Source organism: Coregonus lavaretus (assembly GCF_964263955.1).
Source record: "Coregonus lavaretus genome assembly, chromosome: 8".
In the NCBI taxonomy this organism is placed as follows: domain Eukaryota; kingdom Metazoa; phylum Chordata; class Actinopteri; order Salmoniformes; family Salmonidae; genus Coregonus; species Coregonus lavaretus.
Window position 1 is genome coordinate 50,880,925 of NC_139995.1, and position 13,441 is coordinate 50,894,365.

The 13,441-nt window shown below is 44.3% G+C and overlaps 1 pseudogene across 1 annotated transcript in view; it reads right to left on the reverse strand.

Annotated features, from left to right (window-relative positions):
- LOC311133511 (plexin-B1-like) overlaps positions 1-13,441 on the reverse strand; it is a 147,738-nt pseudogene that overhangs the window by 40,796 nt on the left and 93,501 nt on the right. Inside the window, exons 5-9 of the transcript XR_014615395.1 lie at positions 12,680-12,808; positions 12,109-12,209; positions 6,782-6,914; positions 6,187-6,343; positions 3,857-3,965 (exon numbers count right to left, since the gene is read on the reverse strand). The product of XR_014615395.1 is annotated as a plexin-B1-like (transcript). The remainder of the gene's footprint in view (positions 1-3,856; positions 3,966-6,186; positions 6,344-6,781; positions 6,915-12,108; positions 12,210-12,679; positions 12,809-13,441) is intronic.

A 13,441-nucleotide genomic window follows, 5' to 3' on the forward strand; every position in this document is an offset into this window, starting at 1 on the left:
TCTCATTTTGTCTGTCATAGTTGACGTGTACCTATGATGAAAATTACAGGCCTCTCTCATCTTTTTAAGTGGGAGAACTTGCACAATTGGTGGCTGACTAAATACTTTTTCCCCACTGTACAAGGCAGAGAGCAAAAAGTCTAATAATAGTGAACAGAATGATTACATCTGATAGGTGGTTAATAAAGTCAGTTTAGTTTAATTTCTCTCAGAAGATACAGTAAGGGAAAAAAGTATTTGATCCCCTGCTGATTTTGTACGTTTGCCCACTGACAAAGACATGATCAGTCTATAATTTTAATGGTATGTTTATTTGAACAGTGAGAGACAGAATAACAACAACAAAATCCAGAAAAACACATGTCAAAAATGTTATAAATTGATTTGCATTTTAATGAGGGAAATAAGTATTTGACCCCCTCTCAATCAGAAAGATTTCTGGCTCCCAGGTGTCTTTTATACAGGTAACGAGCTGAGATTAGGAGCACACTCTTAAAGGGAGTGCTCCTAATCTCAGCTTGTTACCTGTATAAAAGACACCTGTCCACAGAAGCAATCAATCAATCAGATTCCAAACTCTCCACCATGGCCAAGACCAAAGAGCTCCCCAAGGATGTCAGGGACAAGATTGTAGACCTACACAAGGCTGGAATGGGCTACAAGACCATCGCCAAGCAGCTTGGTGAGAAGGTGACAACAGTTGGTGCGTTTATTCGCAAATGGAAGAAACACAAAAGAACTGTCAATCTCCCTCGGCCTGGGGCTCCATGCAAGATCTCACCTCGTGGAGTTGCAATGATCATGAGAACGGTGAGGAATCAGCCCAGAACTACACGGCAGGATCTTGTCAATGATTTCAAGGCAGCTGGGACCATAGTCACCAAGAAAACAATTGGTAACACACTATGCCGCTGAATGATGACACTGAAATCCTGCAGCGCCCGCAAGGTCCCCCTGCTCAAGAAACTGCATATACAGGGCCGTCTGAAGTTTGCCAATGAACATCTGAACGATTCAGAGGAGAACTGGGTGAAAGTGTTGTGGTCAGATGAGACCAGAATCGAGCTCTTTGGCATCAACTCAACTCGCCGTGTTTGGAGGAGTAGGAATGCTGCCTATGACCCCAAGAACACCATCCCCACCGTCAAACATGGAGGTGGAAACATTATGCTTTGGGGATGTTTTTCTGCTAAGGGGACAGGACAACTTCACCGCATCAAAGGGACGATGGACGGGGCCATGTAATTTCAAATCTTGGGTGAGAACCTCCTCCCCTCAGCCAGGGCATTGAAAATGGGTCGTGGATGGGTATTCCAGCATGACAATGACCCAAAACACACGGCCAAGGCAACAAAGGAGTGGCTCAAGAAGAAGCACATTAAGGTCCTGGAGTGGCCTAGCCAGTCTCCAGACCTTAATCCCATAGAAAATCGGTGGAGGGAGCTGAAAGTTCGAGTTGCCAAATGTCAGCCTCGAAACCTGACCTCTGTGATTGCCAACAACGGTTTTGCCACCAAGTACTAAGTCATGTTTTGCAGAGGGGTCAAATACTTATTTCCCTAATTAAAATGCAAATAAATTTATAAAATTTTTGACATGCGTTTTTCTGAATGTTGTTGTTGTTATTCTGTCTCTCACTGTTCAAATAAACCTACCATTATAACCTACCAAATAATGCATGCAGAGCAGAATTAGGCCAATACCCGCTAATTATCAAAATCCAGAAAAGAGCCGTTGTCACGGTTTCGGCCGAGACTGCTCCTCCTCCTGGTTCGGGCAGGCTTCGGCGGTCGTCGTCCCCGGAGTACTAGCTGCCACCGATCTATGTTTCATGTTCGTTTGGTTTTGTCTGGATGTTGTACACCTGTGTCTTGTTAGTCCTCGTTAGTGTCCTATTTAGTTCTCGTTGTGTGTGCTTGTCGTTGTGTGTGATTGCGCTTCTGTTTCGTGTTTGGAGCTACATCTTCCCTCCAGTGTTTTGGAGAGGGTTGTTTGCACATGTTTGTGCGTCATTTGTTTTGTCGCCGGTGTGCGTCGTGTATTTTGCCTCCGGGCTTATTGTGCTTCTGTTGTATATATATAATATATATTGCACTAAAGCCTTTGGACTGAGCCTCTGCGTCCTGCGCATGATTCCTACACCACACCCACCTTCAGCACGCCTTGACAGCCGTTAAATTCTATAACCACTTAAAAGGAAGCGATTCCCAAACCTTCCATAACAAAGCCATCACCTACAGAGAGATGAACTTGGAGAAGAGTCCCCTAAGTAAGCTTGTCCTGGGGCTCTGTTCACAAACACAAACAGACCCCACACAGCCCCAGGACAACAACAACAACAACACAATTAGACCCAACCAAATCATGAGAAAACAAAAAGAGAATTACTTGACACATTGGAAAGAACAAACAAAAAAACAGAGCAAACTAGAATGCTATTTGGCCCTAAACAGAGAGTACACAGTGGCAGAATACCTGACCACTGTGACTGACCCAAACTTAAGGAAAGCTTTGACTATGTACAGACTCAGTGAGCATAGCCTTGCTATTGAGAAAGGCCGCCGTAGACAGACCTGGCTCTCAAGAGAAGACAGGCTATGTGCACACTGCCCACAAAATGAGGTGGAAACTGAGCTGCACTTCCTAACCTCCTGCCAAATGTATGACCATATTAGAGACACATATTTCCCTCAGATTACAGCAATCCACAAAGAATTCGAAAACAAACCCAATTTTGATAAACTCCCTTATCTACTGGGTGAAAAACCACAGTGTGCCATCACAGCTGCAAGATTTGTGACCTGTTGCCACAAGAAAAGGGCAACCAGTGAAGAACAAACACCATTCTAAATACAACCCATATTTATGTTTATTTATTTTCCCATTTGTACTTTAACTATTTGCACATTGTTACAACACTGTATATATACATAATATGTAGGGGTGTAACGATTCGTTTTAACAACGATTCGATTTGTATCACGATTCGTGGTTGTCAATACGATTCAAGGACGATATTGGTTCATTTAGAACGATACGATCCGAAACGATTCAGTGACTTGAAATCGATTCAGTAACCTTTTAGCCAAAAATTCAACCAGTGTGACTGAAATAAATACCTGGATACTGGACAGTGCAGGTGAAGTTTCCTAGATTCCTGTTTCTTGTAAGGACCGCAATGGTGGCTTGATAATTTCTCGCTCGTCGGCTTCTCCTCTGTCGTCCGCCATGCTATGTTTTGTTGTCTTGGCGCCTTTGTGCTGCTGCTGGCGCGATGACGTCACGGATAGGCAGACTGAATCGAGTAATGTTTAAAGCCTTTATCATTAAAAGTGCTAAGAAAAAACATCCATATAAAGTCTGACGTGCTTAAATCCAATGGGTTATTTCCTAGTATCGATACAATCGATTTATTACATTTTAAAACGATGTTAGATCGATATATGTTGTCCAAAAGGCCAACTCGCCGAGCACAGATCGATGTAGTTGGATCATAGGAATATCAATCGATACATCGATGTAGTAGATGGATCGTTACACCCCTAATAATATGACATTTGAAATGTCTTTATTCTTTTGAAACTTCTGAGTGTAATGTTTACTGTTAATATTTATTGTTTATTTCACTTTTGTTTACTATCTACTTCACTTGCTTTGGCAATGTTAACACACGTTTCCCATGCCAATAAAGCCCTTAAATTGAATTGAATTGAATTGAATTGAAATTGAATTGAATTGAATTGAATTGAGAGAGAGAGAGAGAGAGAGAGAGAGAGAGGTATAGAGAGAGAGAGAGAGAGAGAGAGAGAGAGAGAGAGAGAGAGGGCAAAAGAGAGGGAGAGGTAGGTTAACTCACGGTACGCTCCCAGACAGCTGCTTGGCGGCGGTACAGTCGTAGAAGGTGAACTCTGTCGCCGTGACGACGACGTCACCGAAGCGCAGGGACAGGGTGACCGTGACAAAATCTGAGGAGAGAGAAACGGAGTGAATGAGAAAAGAGAAAAACAATAAATCATATGTCACGTTTTACCTCCCTAGGATCCCTACCATCACAGTGCCAAGCTTTCTAAAAAAATCGGTGGAGTTGTGAAAATATTTGTCTAAGCTTATCGTCTTAGAACTGAGTCTTATGAAGATTTGAGAATCAGAGCGAGACTTGACCATGTCTGTATGTCCAAATAAAATCACTGTGTTCTTCAAAACTGTTTGAGGAGGTCGAGAACAGGAGAGTGGTGGGTTGCGTCCCAAATGGCACCTTATTCCCTATGGGCCCTGATCAAAAGTAGTGCTCTATGTAGGTAATAGGGTGCCATTTGGGACGCATGCTGAGAGTGTGCTTGGCCGAGTTGAGAGCCATAACAGAGTTCTAATGAAATCCATCTGCAGCTACAAAGCTTAACCAGCCCAAAGTGAAGAGTTCAGGTCTGTGGGACCCACTGTGTGAGCAGCACACTGATCTCACACTGGCTTACCTGGTTAAATAAAGGTGAAATAAAAGAAACACTGACAGACATACACACACAGCTACAGGTAACTGCCAAAATAAAGGAAACATCAACATAAAGTGTCTTAATAGGGCGTTGGGCCACCACGAGCCAGAACATCTTCAAGACACCTTGGCATAGATTCTACAAGTGTCTGGAACTCTATTGGAGGGATGCGACAACATTCTTCTAGAGGAAATTCTATAATTTGGTGTTTTGTAGATGGTGGTGGAAAACGCTGTCTCAGGCTATGCTCCAGAATCTTCCATAAGTGTTCAATTGGGTTGAGATCTGGTGACTGAGACGGCCATAGCATATGGTTTAAATTGTTTTCATGCTCATCAAACCATTCAGTGACCACTCTGCCCTGTGGATGGGGGCATTGTCATCCTATGGGGGCATAGCCATGGTAGCCAAAATAATGGCCAAAATAATGGGCTGCACAGCATTTTTATACATGACCCTAAGCATGATGGGATGATAATAGCTTAATTACTCAGGAACCACACCTGTGTGGAAGCACCCGCTTTCAATATACTTTGTATCCCGTATTTACTCAAGTGTTTCCTTTATTCTGGCAGTTACACGTACATGTTCACTCACTCTCCAAGTACACACACTTAACACACCCACACATTTGTGCACATAAAACGTATTTTTCCTTGGAGCTGGGTCTACTGTATGCAATTGGATTTAATCAATTCACAATCTTGACTCACGTCAAAGTTTTAAGCTGATCTTCCTTGTTTTAATCACCCTAATTGTAAGTCGCTCTAGATAAGAGAATCTTAACTAGACTTAATTGACTTAACGTCTTGACTTAATTGTTGAGACCATGAACTAAACCATGATAACATCACGTGACTGGACTCTTTACTCCAGAGATCCTATTTGAACCATCCACAGATCACACACACACACGTGCATACGTACACACACACACGCAAACACACACAAATGCGCACACACAGATCTCCCTGTAATACCTGTTGGATCTCTGGATCCCTGTGTGTGTCTATCTCTATTCACTAATACCCCAGATGGGTATTAACTACCTAACCCTCATGGCCTGAGAACCACAACAAACCTCCTCTCTTCGGGAATCCTTTTCATGGGAACCAGGGAGAGAGAGATGGGGGGATGAGAAAAAAAAGAGAATGGAGGGAGGGAAGAAAGGAGGACAAGAGAGGAGTTCACTGGTGTGTGTGTGTGCACAGTTAATGCCCATAATGCATCAGAACTGACTAACCAAAACAAATCGACGGCTCCAAGAACGCAACCAAACCATACCACACTATCCCCGGCCAGAAGATAGAAGAATGCATGAAACACAAACACATGACGGATGAATTGTTGTGTGAATTTAATGATTAGCTCTAACTGATCCCCAGACTGGAGGACATGGAGATTACTCCCTGCTGTGTAAACTGGGAGCCAAAGAAGATTGGGATCCAACATACATCTGCTCTGTAAGGATACTGTACCTACTGCTGCTTAGAGTGAAGCTGAGTTAGAGGCTGATGGGCCTGTATAACAACTCACACACACACACACACACACGCACACACTTTAATGAACCACAGAGACAGGACCTTACGTTTAACATATCATTAAAATGTGTGTGTGTGTGTGTGTGTGTGTATAAACAGTATGGAGATGCAGGTTCCATGCCTAGTACCCATCTGGTCCCCTTGGAACTCACCTTGTCCAGGGGGCACAGTCAGCACCCTGTGGGGGTCAGGGGAGAGGCAGGTGACCCCCATGTCTGTGACTGTGGCAGGACTCTCAGCGTCGTGAAAGAAACAGGAGTACGACTTGTCCTCTTCTAGGATGGCCAGGCCCAGGACTGATAGAGAGATCTGAGGGAGGTAGGGAGAAGATGTGAGAGAGAGAGAGAGAGAGAGAGAGAGAGAGAGAGAGAGAGAGAGAGAGAGAGAGAGAGAGAGAGAGAGAGAGAGAGAGAGAGAGAGAGAGAGAACTAGCTGGCTCTGATCTGCAAGGAGAACGTATATGATAAACATCTCTGATCTCTGCTCTAACACTGGAAGTAAAACAAGCAAACACTCTGCCAGCCAGGATCCAGCCAGACTAAAACTGACCCTCACACAGTGTGAACATAAAGGAACACACTGTATATAAGCATGTGCTCACATACCCATGTACTTGAACACACACAGAGGCACACGCAGTCATCGACAAACACATACATACACACATTCTTGGACACACACACATGCGCACATTCGAGCACACACAAAAATACACGCATGCCCACATACAAACAGACACACACATACACTTCTCTTCTCCTCGCGACTGATGTTGGAGGGGCTGAGGGACTGGATGGTGAGACACTTCTGCTCCATGTCAAAGCTCCACAGCCACTGGCCTGCCTGGGCCCCGCGTGAACACTGAGCCTGCCAGCCACACCTACACATACAATAGATAACAATATATTATTATCATATCACATACTGAAATAAACATTACCATCGCTCAGACTACTGCTGACCACATCTAGACAATATATTATTATCATACTATACTTTATAGATACCAACATATTATTATACACTCAGTGGCCCGTTTATTAGGTACACCACCCCATTCACGAAAATGGTTTGCTCCTACAGACAGTGAGTTACGTGGCTGTGGCTTGCTATATAAAGCAGGCAGACTGGCATCTAGATACTGTTTGACTTTGAGTTTGGTATGATCGTCAGTGCCAGGCACGCCGGCCTCCTGGGCTTTTCACGCACGACAGTGTCTATGGTTTACAGAGAATGGTGCGACAAACAAAAAACATCCAGTCAGCAGCAGTCCTGTGGTCGAAAAAAGCTTGTTGATGAAAGAGGTCGAAGGAGAATGGCAAGAATCGTGCAAGCTAACAGGCGGGCCACAAACAGGCAAATAATGGCGCAGAGCTGCTTCTCAGAGGAAATGGCTGCTGAGTGGCGCAACGGTCTAAGGCACTGCATCTCAGTGCTAGAGGCGTCACTACAGACCCTGGTTCGATTCCAGGCTGTATCACAATCCGGCTGTGATTGGGAGTCCCATAGGGCGGCGCACAATTGGGCCGGGGTAGGCCGTCATTGTAAATAAGAATTTGTTCTTAATTGACTTGGCTAGTTAAATAAAGGTTAAATAAAATTTTCTTTCAAAAGAACTAGTCGGTCTTTGACCACATCGGGCTCCACTCCTATCAGCTAAAAACAAGAAGAAGCGGCTCCAGTGGGCACGTGATCACCAACACTGGACAATTGAGGAGTGGAAACACATCGCCTGGTCCGTCGAATCCCGGTTCCTGTGGCGTCATGCTGATGGCAGAGTCAGGACTTGGCGGAAGCAGCATGAGTCCATGGCCCCATCCTGCCTGTCAAAGGCAGTGGTGTAATGGTGTGGGGAATGTTTTCCTGGCTCACGTTAGGTCCCTTGATACCAATTGAGCAATGTTTCTATGCCCAAAGAATTCAGGCTGTTCTGGAGGCAAAGGGGGGTCCGACCCGGTACTAGATCTGTACCTAATAAACTGGCCACTGAGTGTAAATCATAATGTACACATACAATATATTATCATATCATACCATAATAGATGCATCATTACGTTCACTATATATACAAAAGTATGTGGACACCCCTTCAAATTAGTGGATTCGGCTATTTCAGCCACACCCGTTGCTGACAGGTGTATAAAATCGAGCACACGCCATGCAATCTCCATAGGAAACATTGGCAGTAGAATGGCCTTACTGAAGAGCTCAGTGACTTTCAACGGTAGAATGGGAGGAGTAGAGGAGGAAGAGAGGGAAACACGAGAAAGGAGGAAGAAGAGAGGGAAACACGAGAAAGGAGGAGGAAGAGAGGGAAACACGAGAAAGGAGGAGGAAGAGAGGGAAACACGAGAAAGGAGGAGGAAGAGAGGGAAACACGAGAAAGGAGGAGGAAGAGAGGGAAACACGAGAAAGGAGGAGGAAGAGAGGGAAACACGAGAAAGGAGGAGGAAGAGAGGGAAACACGAGAAAGGAGGAGGAAGAGGGAAACACGAGAAAGGAGGAGGAAGAGAGGGAAACACGAGAAAGGAGGAAGAGAGGGAAAGACGAGAAAGGAGGAGGAAGAGAGGGAAACACGAGAAAGGAGGAGGAAGAGAAGGAAACACGAGAAAGGAGGAGGAAGAGAGGGAAACATGAGAAAGGAGGAGGAAGAGAGGGAAACACGAGAAAGGAGGAAGAAGAGAAGGAAACACGAGAAAGGAGGAGGAAGAGAGGGAAACACGAGAAAGGAGGAGGAAGAGAGGGAAACACGAGAAAGGAGGAAGAAGAGGGAAACACGAGAAAGGAGGAGGAAGAGAGAAACACGAGAAAGGAGGAGGAAGAGAGGGAAACACAAGAAAGGAGGAGGAAGAGAGGGAAACACGAGAAATGAGGAGAAAGAGAGGGAAACACGAGAAAGGAGGAGGAAGAGAGGGAAACACGAGAAAGGAGGAGGAAGAGGGAAACACGAGAATGGAGGAGGAAGAGAGGGAAACACGAGAAATGAGGAGGTAGAGGGAAACACGAGAAAGGAGGAGGAAGAGGGAAACACGAGAAAGGAGGAGGAAGAGAGGGAAACACGAGAAAGGTGAAAGAGAAGAGCAACAGGGGAATTAGGGCCAAAGGGGTGATGAGAGAAATGTACATTGGACTGACTTTGTTTCTTTTTTTAATGAGACATCCTGATCGGTTTGAAATGGAGAAGAAAATAGGAAAATGTGGAAGGAGGACAGAAATAACAGAGAGAGGGGAGAGAGAGACAGGTGGTCAAGGTGCAGCACAAAAAGGGAGAGGGAGATGCGAGGGGGATGAGGGAGACTGAGGGAGAGAGAGGAACAGATGGTAGTAATCCTGCTGAGTAAACAACTAACTGAAGCTTTTAAGATTACTTGGCAAAAACTCTGGTCAGAACAAGGAGCTGTGCCAGCATTCTATGTTGTTGTTGCTGGGCCAATGACTTCCTAGTATGTTGTTGCTGGGCCAATGACTTCCTAGTATGTTGTTGCTGGGCCGATTACTTCCTAGGATGTTGTTGCTGGGCTGATGACTTCCTAGTATGTTGTTGCTGGGCCAATGACTTCCTAGTATGTTGTTGCTGGGCCAATGACTTCCTAGGATGTTGTTGCTGGGCCAATGACTTCCTAGTATGTTGTTGCTGGGCTGATGACTTCCTAGGATGTTGTTGCTGGGCCGATGACTTCCTAGTATGTTGTTGCTGGGCCAATGACTTCCTAGTATGTTGTTGCTGGGCCGATGACTTCCTAGTATGTTGTTGCTGGGCCAATGACTTCCTAGTATGTTGTTGCTGGGCCAATGACTTCCTAGGATGTTGTTGCTGGGCCGATTACTTCCTAGGATGTTGTTGCTGGGCCGATGACTTCCTAGTATGTTGTTGCTGGGCCAATGACTTCCTAGGATGTTGTTGCTGGTCTGATGACTTCCTAGTATGTTGTTGCTGGGCCAATGACTTCCTAGGATGTTGTTGCTGGGCCGATTACTTCCTAGGATGTTGTTGCTGGTCTGATGACTTCCTAGGATGTTGTTGCTGGGCCGATGACTTCCTAGTATGTTGTTGCTGGGCCGATGACTTCCTAGGATGTTGTTGCTGGGCCGATTACTTCCTAGGATGTTGTTGCTGGGCCGATGACTTCCTAGTATGTTGTTGCTGGGCCAATGACTTCCTAGGATGTTGTTGCTGGTCTGATGACTTCCTAGTATGTTGTTGCTGGGCCAATGACTTCCTAGTATGTTGTTGCTGGGCCGATGACTTCCTAGGATGTTGTTGCTGGTCTGATGACTTCCTAGTATGTTGTTGCTGGGCCAATGACTTCCTAGGATGTTGTTGCTGGGCCGATTACTTCCTAGGATGTTGTTGCTGGGCCGATGACTTCCTAGTATGTTGTTGCTGGGCCAATGACTTCCTAGTATGTTGTTGCTGGGCCAATGACTTCCTAGGATGTTGTTCCTGGGCCGATGACTTCCTAGTATGTTGTTCCTGGGCCGATGACTTCCTAGTATGTTGCCAGCAATTTATGTTGTTGTTGCTGGGCCGATGACTTCCTAGTATGTTGCTTATGTGCTTAGTTGTGAGTGTATGGAGAAAAGCCTGGGTTTGGCTACTGTAGCTACTACTCAAAAGATTGCCCACTTAAAGATGCACTATGCAGAAATCGTTCTGCCATTTCCTGGTTGCAAAAATTCTAATAGTTTGCCTAATTTCAGTTTATGTGACAAAACAAGCAAGTATAGTGTAGAGCAGTGTTTCCCAAACTGTGGGGCGCGCCCCCTAGAACTCAGTCCGGCTTTCAACTTACTCTTGAAAGTTGTAATAGTAAAAGGTACAATTTCAGTACTCCTCCTGTCATGTCAGTCATTGCATACCTTAGAGAGCCATTTATAACTTGTCAGAAATCAACTAGCCTATGTCAGCTAACGTTTTTAGCTAGATTATTTAGCCCATAGATTTTATAGTAATGTTCGAGTCACTCAAATATCACATGAATACACATTAGACATGACAAAATGTGTAGAATTGCAGGAAATAAGCTTAAAACCTGCAAAATGTTCTCTCCACCAACAAGAGGGGTGTGAACAGTTTGTGTCATGAACAGTGCTTGTGCCCATAGAAATAGACATGGCACACGCAATGTTCCCCAATGCTGAAAGGGGGGGCCTGAGTAAAACAGTTTGGGAACCCCTGGGGTAGAGAATCATTCTACCATCTAAACCGCTGTGAAATATATTTTCCATAACCAACAAAATTGTATTTTCAGCTGTTTGAAGCTGGTGTACAAAAAGAAAACTAAAGTAAAAGACGCACAATCGAAACTTTAAAACGGGACACATAGAAATAGCGCACATAGAACAGATCTACTGCTTCTTAGACTTGCTTTTAATGAGAAAAAACGATCTATAACTCACATTTCTATGTGAATTTTGTCAGGTCGCCCAAAAAGTTACCTATTTTAGCCTTAAAACATAAGCAATACCTACGACTGTCTACTGTATTGGACGATCGTCATTTCTCACATATGCCAGCATGAGAGGTACCACAAATACCTTCTCTGACTGCGTTGTGCCCATCTGTAATATCTAAGGCCCTGAGATTTCCTAGTCCACTTGACCTGACCAGGGAAACCTCTGGCTCTAGTTTGATATGTTGACCCTTTAACCAGAACCAGGGTTGGGCTCTAGTTTGATATGTTGACCCTTTAACCAGAACCAGGGTTGGGCTCTAGTTTGATATGTTGACCCTTTAACCAGGGCCAGGGTTGGGATCTAGTTTGATATGTTGACCCTTTAACCAGAACCAGGGTTGGGCTCTAGTTTGATATGTTGACCCTTTAACCAGGGCCAGGGTTGGGCTCTAGTTTGATATGTTGACCCTTTAACCAGAACCAGGGTTGGGATCTAGTTTGATATGTTGACCCTTTAACCAGAACCAGGATTGGGCTCTAGTTTGATATGTTGACCCTTTAACCAGAACCAGGGTTGGGCGGATTACTTAAATGTAATTGGTTACTGATTACATATGACTTGACAATAAAAGTAATTAGTTAGCTAATCCATTGGATTACTCAGAATGAGTGGCTTACCTCCCCTCCAGGACACACCATCCACAGTAGGGGTCGTGGGCTGACAGACAGGCCTGGCAGTCCAGGTGTTCGTGGCACTCAGCCACCGGCCTCTTCTGGAGCTGTGACCACAACAAAAGAATAACAGGCAATATTCAGTCATTATGTGCAACACATAGTGAACAATGAGACGGCTCTTCACTGAAACAAAGGAGAGACATTTTGGAAACAGAACTATTGCCCAAAACTGTAGCAACTTACCTGATAGGTAAAATGATTAGATAGGAATAAAGCAATGTGGTGAAAATGTTGCAGAGTCTATGAGGACTTTGCATGGAGCCATTACTATAAACTGAACCTCGTCTCAATAGAGCCGTGGACGAGATTACTATGAACTAAAAAAGAGACTTGTTTCAGAGACACATAGTTGTTGACCACTGTGCTTGTGTGAAGGGAAGAAATTAAAAGTTGTTGTGTTGGTAGTGTACTGTTGGTGTCAGAAGTGAGATTCATGTGTGAAACTGCCAATGAGCAGAGGAGTTGGCAGGACAGCACCAACAAACAGATCTGGGACCAGGCTAGTGTACTGTACCATGGTGGACGTCATGATGAAAAGGTGCTCCTCAGACTGATCCAGGAGCAGGTCAGAGCTGATGGCCGCGTTGGCTTGGATGGAGACGACGGCGTACTCCTCCACCTCACCTTTAGGGCCCAGAAACACCTGGAAAACAAACATAAAAATGGTTAAGAAACCTATTAGGTACATTTCATTATATTATAGCAAACAGATAGAGGGGTACAGAACCTAGGTCACTCGTATGAAAGGAAAACATGCATACATTGCTCCAATAGGGTTAGCCCACTTTAGGGAATTGTAACGTTGGACCATTTACATTTTAGTCATTTAGCAGACACTCTTATCCAGAGTGACTTACAGTTAGTGAGTGCATACGTTTTCATACTTTTTCATACTGGCCCCCCGTGGGAAATGAACCCACAACCCTGGCGTTGCAAGCGCCATGCTCTACCAACTGAGCTACACGGGGCTCCATTAGCGAGGATCGCTACAATATTATAGAATCTATAGATTATAATATTTGTAAAAAATATATTAGAAATTCTACTTGAATGTATTATTTTAAATGTTTAGATTGCAACACCTACAAATGATCCCTTATAATAAACATTTGTATAATTTGTTTTCCGAATACCCACTCTACATACTCCTAGTTATATAAAATGTAATGTAAATGTTATATAATTCACTATCCAGGGAGATAAATAGCATAGCATGGTCAGTTAAATTTAGCCATTAGGAATAACAATCATGCTAAATTGAATTATGTTGGTATTT